The sequence below is a fragment of the Harpia harpyja genome, unplaced genomic scaffold (genome assembly GCF_026419915.1).
Source record: "Harpia harpyja isolate bHarHar1 unplaced genomic scaffold, bHarHar1 primary haplotype scaffold_46, whole genome shotgun sequence".
Taxonomy (NCBI): Eukaryota; Metazoa; Chordata; class Aves; order Accipitriformes; family Accipitridae; genus Harpia; species Harpia harpyja.
Window position 1 is genome coordinate 259,974 of NW_026293385.1, and position 10,851 is coordinate 270,824.

Genomic DNA, 10,851 nt, shown 5'->3' on the forward strand with positions numbered 1-10,851 from the left:
AATGCCCCAAACGTGTGGCAACCTTTCAATTGGGATTTAGTAAAAGAAGTACGGAAAACAGTAATGGCTAATGGACTGTCTGCTCCATTTAGTCAGGCGTTATTGGAGAATATATTTTCTGGTCAAATTTTAACGGGCTTTGACTGTACACAATTGGCTACAATGATTTTAACCCCGACTCGGCGTCTATTATGGAAGGTGAAATGGGCAGAATTATGTGATTTAGCGGCACTGGGAAATTTGGACCGCCCAGAAGGAGATCTGAGGTATATGATCACTTCTGCTCAAATGATGGGGACTGGTGACTTTGCAGATGTTAATAGGCAAGCGAGGCTACCGGTGGAAGTATTACAAGAATCAGCTTCCTTAGCTCTGAAGGCAATGGTAACCTTGCCTGAAGCTGGAAAGTCAGAACAATCATTTACAAGTGTAAGGCAGGGTAATACAGAACCTTATCTGTCCTTTATTTATCATCTGCGAGATGCTATTGAAAAACAAATAGTTAATGCTGATGCCAAAGAAGCATTGATAATAAAATTGGCTGTGGAAAATGCAAATGCAGACTGTAAAAAAATACTACAATCGATGCCAGGAAGAGTGACGCTCGTAGATATGAGAGAGGCCTGTAACAAAGTTGGGTCTTTGGAGCATAAAACTACATTAATGGCCAATGCTTTTGCTGTAGCCATGCAAATGGATACAAAAAATGTTAAGAAATGCTATAAATGTGGACAACCGGGACATTTGCAATTTCAGCGTAAAGAAGGGCGAAACAAAGTGGAAGCTGGGCCTAATATATGCCCTCGTTGTCATAAAGGGAGACATTATGCTAACCAACGTAGATCTCGTTTCACAAATGAAGGTGTAGCTCTGCCACCTCGAGGTACCCCATCGATGGGAAACTACAAGAAGAGTGCGAGGAGCGGTGCGATGACCCCAACAGCTCCGAAAGGATCCCAGATCGGCACCAAGAAGGATGTCTGGCAGAATTGCCAGCCCGAACAGCTGGAAGTGCCGGAGTGGATGTCTCAACAATAGAAACCATTCTACTATGGAACTCTCAGGTACACCGTGTGCCAGTAAACGCACAAGGACCATTAGGTAATGGGCTTAGTGCCCTGTTGTTGGGATGGTCTAGTATAACATTACAAGGAATTTTTATGCTTCCCAGGGTGATTGATGGGGACTACACAGGTCGCATTTATGCTATGATTTGGACGCCGTCTCCACCAGTATCGATACAGGAAGGAAGCAGAATTGCACAGCTCGTCCCTTTTAAAGCAAATGTACCATGTAAGGTTAATCAACAGCGTGGCAATGCAGGGTTTGGATCTATGGGATTAGAAGCTCAAATTATGTGGTCAAGGGAGGTCAATAAAACAAAACCTAGTATATCAGCAGAGTTACAAAATGCAAAGAACAGGCCAGAAAAAATAAAATTACAAGCTTTAGTGGACACTGGAGCAGATGTAACAGTTCTGTCGTGGGAGGACTGGCCTGTTACTTGGGAGCTTTCTGAGATGGATTCAAAACTGTTCGGTGTGGGAGGATTATCAAAAACTCGACAAAGCAAATATATGATTCAATTGATTTGTCAGAATTCAGTTTCTTATATCAAACCTTATGTAACCAATATCCCTATGAACCTGATAGGCAGGGATGCATTAAGTCAAATGGGATGTGTGCTTAGTACAGGAGACAATTTTGTGGTGCGGCCATTGACAGGCGACCACTCCTAAAACTGAAATGGAAAACAGAGGAACCGATTTGGGTAGATCAATGGCCGCTGACTGAATCTAAGGTCGCCATCTTGAAACAGTTAGTACAGGAGCAATTGGAACAAGGGCACTTGGTGAATACCACGAGCCCTTGGAATACACCAGTTTTTGTCATTCCAAAAAAATCTGGGAAATGGAGACTATTGCATGATTTAAGAAAGATAAATGAAGTAATGGAAAATATGGGAGCCCTTCAGTTAGGGTTACCCACGCCTACTCTGATTCCACAAGGATGGACCATTTGGATTATTGATTTAAAGGATTGTTTCTTTACAATATATTTAGACCCAAAAGATGCGGAAAAATTTGCCTTTTCTATCCCCACCATAAACAAACAGGAACCCATGGAACGTTATCATTGGGTAGTTCTGCCACAAGGAATGAAAAATTCTCCAACCATATGCCAATCCTATGTATCCCAAGCTCTAAAAGGGTTTAGACAACAAAATCCAGACTTGATTATTTATCACTATATGGATGATATCTTGATAGCAGGGAGAAGAGAGTTATCCGAAAAGCTCAAAGAATTGACTACACGATTGTCTGATTTTGGTTTAAAAATAGCACCAGAAAAGGTACAAAAAATGCAACCATGGAAATATTTAGGCTGGAAGATTTTAGAAAAAACTATCGTTCCACAAAAACTGGAAATTACAGACAAGATTGAAACATTGAATGATGTGCAAAAATTACTGGGGACAATCAATTGGGTTCGAACACTGTTGGGAATAGATAATGAGCTTCTGACCCCTTTATTTGAAATGTTACGAGGTGACACTACCTTAACGGCACCTCGACAATTGACTCCTCAAGGTAAACAAGCATTACAAAAGATAGCAGATCTAATATCCCAGAGTCAGGCTTTTAGAATTAAAGAAAATCTTGACATTAATCTTAGCATTTTAAACCGAGAAAAACAACCCCTCGGGATCATATATCAATGGGAGGGAAGTCACAAAGACTTGTTAATAATAGAATGGATCTTTTTAGCTCACCAGGCCCAAAAAACCATATTTTCTCGAATTGAAATGATTTCAGAATTAATTATAAAGGGGAGATGTCGGATTATTGAGATTTGTGGACAAGAACCACACATGATTGTCGTTCCTTTGACTCAAGGATATTTACAATGGTGTCTACAGAATAGTCTAACTTTACAAATTGCTTTTGCAGATTTTGAAGGAAAGATAGATATTCATCTTCCTGCACACAAAATGTTTACCTTGCTACAAAATATACAACTAGAAGAAAAAGAATTGTGTGCAGAGTTACCTACTGATGGTCCTACAGTATATACGGATGGCAGTGGAAAAACAGGAAAGGCAGTAGTAGTTTGGAAAGAAGGTCAGGTATGGAAAAATCACATTGTCACATGTGAAGGCTCCCCCCAAGTGGTGGAACTTCAAGCTGTAATAGAAGTATTTAAAAAGTGGCAGGATGTTGAGGTCAATATTATTGCTGATTCTTTAGATGTGGTAGGTGTAGTAAAACGCTTGAGATGGGCTTATTTGAAAGAAATTGATAACATCACATTGTTTGAAAAATTTAAGATGTTGCTATTTCTGTTAAACCAACGGACAAAGTGTTATTATATAATGCGTGTGTGAAGTCACACCAGTTTGCCTGGATGGATCACAGAAGGGAATAAACGAGCTGATTTGCTAGCTAATCCTGTATGGACCGGGCCACCCTCCAATAAACTTCTACAGGCACGTGGAGCTCATAATTTTTTCCACCAACCAGTGAAAGTATTAGCCAAAGAGTTTCAGGTTTCTATAGCAGATGCCAAAGCCATCATTCAATCCTGTGCTGAGTGCCAGAAATTATCTGGGCACGGAGATGGCGCTGTAAATCCTAGGGGTCTGCAGTCCTTGCAATTGTGGCAGACTGATGTGACTCATGTACCAGCTTTTGGAAAATTGTGTTATGTTCATGTTTCTGTTGATACATATTCCTTGATGATATGGGCCACAGCACTTGCGGGCGAAACAAGCCGACATCTACAAACACACTTACGACAAGCATTTGCAGTAATGGGTGTCCCGGCCCAGATAAAAACAGATAATGGACCATGTTTTATAGCACAACGGACTCAGGAATTTTTTCAGCAATGGGGAGTTACTCATATTACTGGCATTCCTCATTCTCCCACAGGTCAAGCTATAATCGAACGTACTCATAAAGTATTAAAAGACTTTTTGGAAAAACAAAAAAAGGGGGAATTAGGGGAACCTCCTTCAAATAGACTCATGAAAGCAATATATGTGATGAATTTTTTGACCCTGCGTGGAGAGTCAGTTGTCCCCCCTGTAGTTCGGCATTTTCAAACAATGAATAGTGGGATTCAAAATATTGATAATGGGTGGAAAGTCTGGGTTAAAAATATGGAGCGTCAGCAATGGGAGGGACCTTTTAAAGTAATAACGTGGGGCCGAGGTTATGCTTGTGTCATTACAGAAAATGGGCTGAAGTGGATTCCAACTAAATGGACGAAACCTTATGCTGAGATTGATATGGAACACGCTGACTGTAGCAAGCAGCATGACAGTGGCACCAGTGATTGATCCACATCATTTAACACCGTGGGACAGTAAGAATGTTTGGGTGACACTGACAAAAGCTATTAATCAAACCTCTTTTTGTGTGTCATTGGCATTAACTGAACAGTCTTTTATTCTTATGTATTTTATTAGGTATAATGTTGCTTTTGCCGTGTTTAATTAGCTGTGTTCATAGGTTTTTGCAAAGGGCAATACAGCATGTTGTTACTTGTCGAAAAACAAAAAAGGGGGACTTGTGGACACATATTTAGCTAACGGTCGCAAGAGCATTCCAGATGCCTTTAGAAGACCTTGAACAGAATAAACAAGAAGACAAAAAAAGAAAGATGCCAATTAGAAGAACACAGGTGCACATTCCAAGATAAAGGGAACTTGGCACAAAGAACCGCAATTCGGCAGTTTATCTTGACCAATTAGACTGAGACAAGTTTCGCGTGTTTTAGTTAATATAACCAATTGTGTCCTATGTTTATGCACGTGTACAGCGTTGATATAACCAATCATATTTCATTTTATTTTTGTGCGCGTGTACAGTGACTTTGCAGAATATGTGACTATAAGTATGTGTGTGTTTTAGCAATAAAGGGTCGTCTGCTGTCTGCTCTCAAGATTACAGGCGTCCGTCTACTTCAATCTCCTCATACGACGTGACGGAGCGGGTGGCCCTGCAGAGCAGCCCCGGCGCCCTCGAGCATTTCCACAGGAAGCTTTTCTGAGCCCAGCGCAACCTCTACCTGGCCGGTTTCGCCCTCCTGCTCTCCTTGTGAGTTTGGGGGGGGGGGGGCAAGTCTGGGGGGGGGGGTCTGGGGGTGCCGCGGAGCCCGGCTTACCCTGCCTCCTGCAGCCTCCTGCGCCGCCTGGTCACCCTCATCTCGCAGCAGGCCGTGCTGGGTGCTTCCAGCGAAACGTTCCGGAAACAGGCGGAAGGCGCCAGCCAAGCCGCCTGAGGTTACACGGAGGATAACGATGCCTTGTGGAAGGTATGGCGGGAGGCGGGAGGGGGGGCGAAGGAGGCATCCAGGCGCCTCGGGCCCTGATGTGCCCCCCCCCCCCACCCGCCAGCAGCTGCAGGAGGCAGGGGGTGACAGGGGCGGTCTGTCGTCCCCCTCCCACGACAAGAACGAGACCCTCAAGGCCAAGGTGGAGAAGCTGAAGGAGGAGCTGGCGGTCAGCAAACGCAGTACGGGCAGGGCTGTGGGGGGGCGTTATGGTGTGGGGGGGCGTTACAGTGTGTGGGGGGGGCGCTGCTGGTTTATTTGGGGGTGACCCTGACACAGACAACCCCCCCCCAACAGCTCTGGAGAAGGCGGAGAACGAGGTGCAGGCCATGCGGTGCCAGGCCGAGGGGCTGACGCGGGTGTACGACCGGCTTCTGGACCAGCACGCGCGCCTGCAGGTAGGGAGGGGGGGGGGCACCCCTAACCCCCTATGACCCCCCCCAACCCCCTTTCAACCCCCCCCCAACCCCCTTTCGTACCCCTTAACACCCCCTCTGACTGCCCCCCCCCCCCCCCCCGGCATCCCATGATGGCCCCTGGGACAAGAAGGAGGAGTGATGACTCGGCCATGCCCGGCCACACCCACCGGGCCACGCCTTCCCCCCCCCCATCCCAGTTCAGGGAGTGGGGGCAAAACTTGGACAAGGTGTTTCCAGCCCCCCGGCCCTTACCCTGTGTTTGGGGACCCCCTGCTCTGTGGCAGCACTCCGGGGGGGTGGGGGGCACGGGGGAGCTCTGAACCCCATTTCAGGGGGTCCGAGCCCCCCCTTTTGCCCCTTCCAGGGGGGGTTTCCCCAGGTGTGCACAGTGGGGGAACTCCCCCCCCCCCCCAAAAAAACACACCAGCTTCTGCTTCAATAAACATGTGGGATCAGGCCACGCTCGTCTCCACCTCCCACCCTCTCGGGGACCCCCCCCCAGCACCCCAATTTCCCCCCCCCAGGTCCCTTTTTACCCCCCCGTTGTCACCCAGGTACAGAGATCCCCGAGGCTCAGCCATTTTTATTGGCACCGTGCACAGGAACGGGGAGCTGGGGGGGGAGGGGGGCAGCTCGTTTGTCCGTCCGTCCAGGCCCCACGGCCATTGCAGCGTGGGGTTAGTCCGTCCCATCTGTGGGTCCCGTAAGGCTGCAGGGACGGCCGTGGGGGCCGTCTCACCGTGGGGCTGGCCGTCTCGCCGTGGGGCCGGCCGTCTCACCGTGGGGCGGGTTCCTCCACGAGCGGGGCACCCCACGCGCTACAAGGCGGCGTGCAGGGCCCGGGCCTGGCCCCGCAGCGCTTTGAATTCCCTCTGCACAAAATCCGTCAAAGCTTTCCGCATTTCCACCTGGGGGGGAGGGGGGGGGAACGAGCCGGGCCCCGTCGAGCCGTGGGGCTGGGAAGAAGAGACCCCACAGAGCCGTGGGGCAGAACGGGGTTGTTTTGTGTGTGTCCCCCCCCCCGCCGTGGGGCAGCTCCCCCAGCGCTCACCGTTGACGTACCCTCCGCCCGGAGTCGCTCCAGGAGGGGCCAGACGCTGAACGGTCGCCCCACGACCACCGTAATTCGCTACGGGACAGCGTCAGTAACCCCCCAGCAGCCCCCCCCCACCCCAAAGCCCACCGCCTGCCCCATAGCCAGCCGCACAGCCCCCCCCCCCCCCCCAGAGCCACCCTACCCTGCTCTCAGTTAGCAAGGTTTAGGAATACCTCTGTGGCGCCGCTTTTGGGAGTTTCTCCTTGGAAATCGAGGCAAGAGACGCCTTTCCCAAGGTGCAGAAGAAACCGCGTAGACTTGTGCGTACTTTCTAGGTCATGCAAGTAAAGCCAGATGCCAGCCAGAGACCGGGAGCGTGTTTGCATTTCTCCCCGATAAGTCAAATGCCCTATTTTTCATGGGTTTCTCATAGGAATAGGAATCGTGAGCGGGCACAGAAGGGTTTCTGTGCTGGGATACAGGTCATTTTTTTGTCATCACAGCTTGCACGGTGCCGTTTTGAGCGTTGACAGCGCACCGATGTTTAGCTACTGCTGAGCGGTGCTTATGCAGAACCAAGGGCTTCTCCGTTTCTCGCTCTGCTGCCCCAGCGAGCTGGCTGGGAGGGGACACAGCAGAGACCACTGCCCCGAGCTGACCGACGAGGTACCACGGTCCGTTCCACGTAGTGTCACGCTCAGCAAGAAATTCAGGACTGGGGGAGTCTTCCCAAGGCAGCCGTCGCACCGAGATGGCTGGGCGTCTGCCTGCTGGTGAGAGGTGGTCGGTGGTTGCTGTCACGTCCGTTGGTTTCCTTTTTTATTCCCTGTGCTTGTTAAACTGTCTTTATCTCGACTCCCTTAGGTGACAGCCTAAGGAAAATGGAGCCTCCTGGGTCTCAGAGTAATTCCAGAGCTAAAGCGGCGACAGACATCGGCTCTGGATCAGATAATACGTGCCGACGCTCATCGCTGACCCAAGAAGACATGCTCCTCCTGTCCTACCCGAGGGTTTCAAATCCAACACGCTTTCTTCCTAAAGCAGGACGCTGCCTTATTTACTTGTAACGCCGTTCCTACGCTCCTTGAGATGCGGCTAGAGGTGGGTTACGCAGATCATCAAGCCGCCGTTTGGGAGCACCAGAGCCTTTTGGGTACTGTTTGTCACCATGGTTTGCATGAGAAGGGAACTAAAACACAATAGACGGCGAGAAATTTAACCTGCCGTGGAGATAGCTACGGTGAGCAAGTCCGATTTTGTGCTTTACAAAGCATCATTTTTAAAATTCAACCCTGAGTTTCGCAAGTGTAGACCCTTATTTTTATAATGCGAGCCTCAATGTTAGGGCAAAAAGCATCAATTTAAAAGACCAAAGCCTACTTTGGGGGGTGCAAACAGTCATTTTTAAGGTCCAGACCCACATATATGGAGTACAAAAACTAATTTATTAGCTCCAAGGTCCGTTTTTAAGGTTCAGAGACTCATTTTAAGGGCCCAGAGCATCATTTTTAAGCCCCAAAGTCTGATCTGGAAGGACCAAAGCCTCATTTGTAGAGTCTAAATCCGAATTTATACAGTCCAAAGCCTCATTTTTACTTTCCAAACTCTTAGCTTTGCCTTCCAAAGCCTCATTTTAGTTTCCAAAACCTTCATTTTTAGGGTGCAGAGGCTCAGTGTTAGTTTGCATAGTCTCATTTTCAGGGTCCAAAGCCTCTTTTTTAGGATCCAGACAGGCATTTTTAGGGTCCAAGCTGCATCTGGAGTGTCCAAACCCTCATTTGGAGGGTCCAAAGCCCACTTCTGGGGCTCAAAGCCTCATGCTTAGGTCCCAAAGCCTCATTTTTAGGGTCCAAAGCTTTGATTCTAGGGTTGAAGGACTTCAGTTGTAGGCTCCCAACCCTCTTTTTAAGGTACAAACCCCTCACTTAGGGCTCAAAGCCTCATTTCCTTAATGCCCGAGGCATATAATGAGCATCCAAAGACCCATTTGTAGGGTCCAAAGCCCCGTTTTAGGGCCAAAATCCTTGGTTTTAGGCTTTAAAAACGGCCCTTTGGAAATGGTGACTCATGTGGGCCCTGGCAATATGAAAGAGGGGTCTCAGCATCCCCAGGCCCCCGCTGCCTGCGGCTGTCTGAACCTCTCCCAGCTCGTTCTGGGAGACGGAGATCGCCGCGGGAAGGGGTTACTGGGAGGAGGTACTGGTCCGGCCGACTTGGGAGGGTCCGTACCAGTTCCTTGTGCTCTTTCTAGTTAGCGCCCAACAAGAAGAGGGTGGAAGACGACCTCCGGCAGAGCCTGCCGTACCTGCGGGACACTCGAGCCACCTTGCCAGCGGTGGCCATCAGGTTCATCGGTGGGCCACAGTCCTTGGCCGCAAGGTCTTGCCGCACGGCACCCGAGGAACCGGAGCTGCGGGATATCTGCGACGGCGAGGAGGGGCTGGTGGGGCAGGGGACGGGGACTGGGCAGGGTGCCGTGGTCTGCAGGGGACTCCTGGGGGTGTCTGCAGGCAGTGGGGGGGTCACGGCTGCTCCGCTGCCTTCTCTTGCGGCCCTCCCGCCCTTGGCAAAAGACCCTGAACTCTCCGTCAGGACTCCGGCAGCGGAGGAGATCTTCGTCCCGATAAGAGAGATGCCAACGTCGGGATGGAGCCTGCAGTCGCTGTGCTGCTGGCCCCTGGTAAGCCCTGAAGAAGTGAAATCCTCCTCTGGAAAACAGCTGTATTTTAATAAATTTAGGGTTTTTTTAATAAAGCTGGAACAACAAGCCCAGTCCCATGCTGTCCTTCCCATGGAGAACACCCAGAGCGTGCTGAGCAGACAGCGTCATGCCTGGCTTGTGCTGCTGCCTGCAGGACAGCACAGCGGGACCCAGGGTGTCCTTGCAGAAAAGTCCCAGCTGCTCCGCTGGACCACAGAACCCAGAGAGGAGGAGGAGGAGAGAAGCTTTAGCCCAGCCTGCCTCTCCTGAGACATCTCAGGGCACCCGTGCTCTGCCGAGCTGGCAAATTGTCATTTGTCCTGGCATCTAAACCCTCTCGTTTACAGGGGAGGTGTGCTGGTTTGGGCTGGGATAGAGTTAATTTTCTTCACGGTAGCTGGCATGGGGCAATGTTTCGAGCGGGAACAAGGGGTTATACCAGATGTCCCGAGTGGGAACAGCCCAAAACTACGTAAGCCAAGCGGGGCAGGAACAAAACTGCCACCAGCCACCTCGAGCGGGAATCTGGCAAAGCTGTGGCTGATGGAAAGCTGACAAACCCTGGAGGCAGGAGAAAAGGCGGGTCGCAAGTGGTGTTCCCCAGGGCTCAGGATTGGGGCTGGTTCCAATAGCTTTACCGATGATTTGGACGAGGGGATCGAGTGCTCCCTCAGCAAGTTTGTGGATGACACCAAGTTGGGAGGATGGGTTGATCTGCTGGAGGGTAGGAAGGCTCTACAGAGGGATCTGGACAGGCTGGATCGATGGGCTGAGGCCAATCGTATGAAGTCCTACAAGGCCAAGTGCTGGGTCCTGCACTTCGGTCACGGCAACCCCTTGGAATGCTACAGCTTTGGGGAAGAGTGGCCGGAAAGCTGCCCGGCAGAAGAAGACCTGGGGGTGCTGGTTGACAGCCGGCTGAATATGAGCCAGCAGTGTGCCCAGGTGGCCACGAAGGCCAACGGCATCCTGGCCTGTCTCAGAAATAGTGTGGCCAGCAGGAGCGGGGAGGTGGTTGTCCCCCTGTACTGGGCACTGGTGAGGTGACACCTCGAGTCCTGGCTTCAGTTTTGGGCCCCTCACTACGGGAAAGACGTTGAGGTGCTGGAGCGTGTCCAGAGAAGGGCAACCGAGGTGGTGAGGGGTCTGGAGAACAAGGAGAAGGGTCTAGAGAACTTCCGAGGAGCAGCTGAGGGAACCGGGGTGGTTTAGTCTGGAGAAGAGGAGGCTGAGGGGAGACCTCATCGCTCTCTACAACGACCTGAAAGGAGGGTGTAGCGAGGTGGGTGCTGGTCTCTCCTCTCAAGTAACTAGGGATAGGAGGAGAGGAAACGGCCTCCAGTTGCGCCAGGGGAGGT

At 50.4% G+C, this 10,851-nt stretch overlaps 1 non-coding gene across 1 annotated transcript; it reads right to left on the minus strand.

The window, feature by feature from the left end:
• Positions 1-7,684: 7,684 nt before the first annotated feature.
• Positions 7,685-7,769, minus strand: LOC128138436 (small nucleolar RNA SNORD45). The gene has a single exon (XR_008234002.1). It is a non-coding gene; the product is annotated as a small nucleolar RNA SNORD45 (small nucleolar RNA).
• Positions 7,770-10,851: the final 3,082 nt, after the last annotated feature.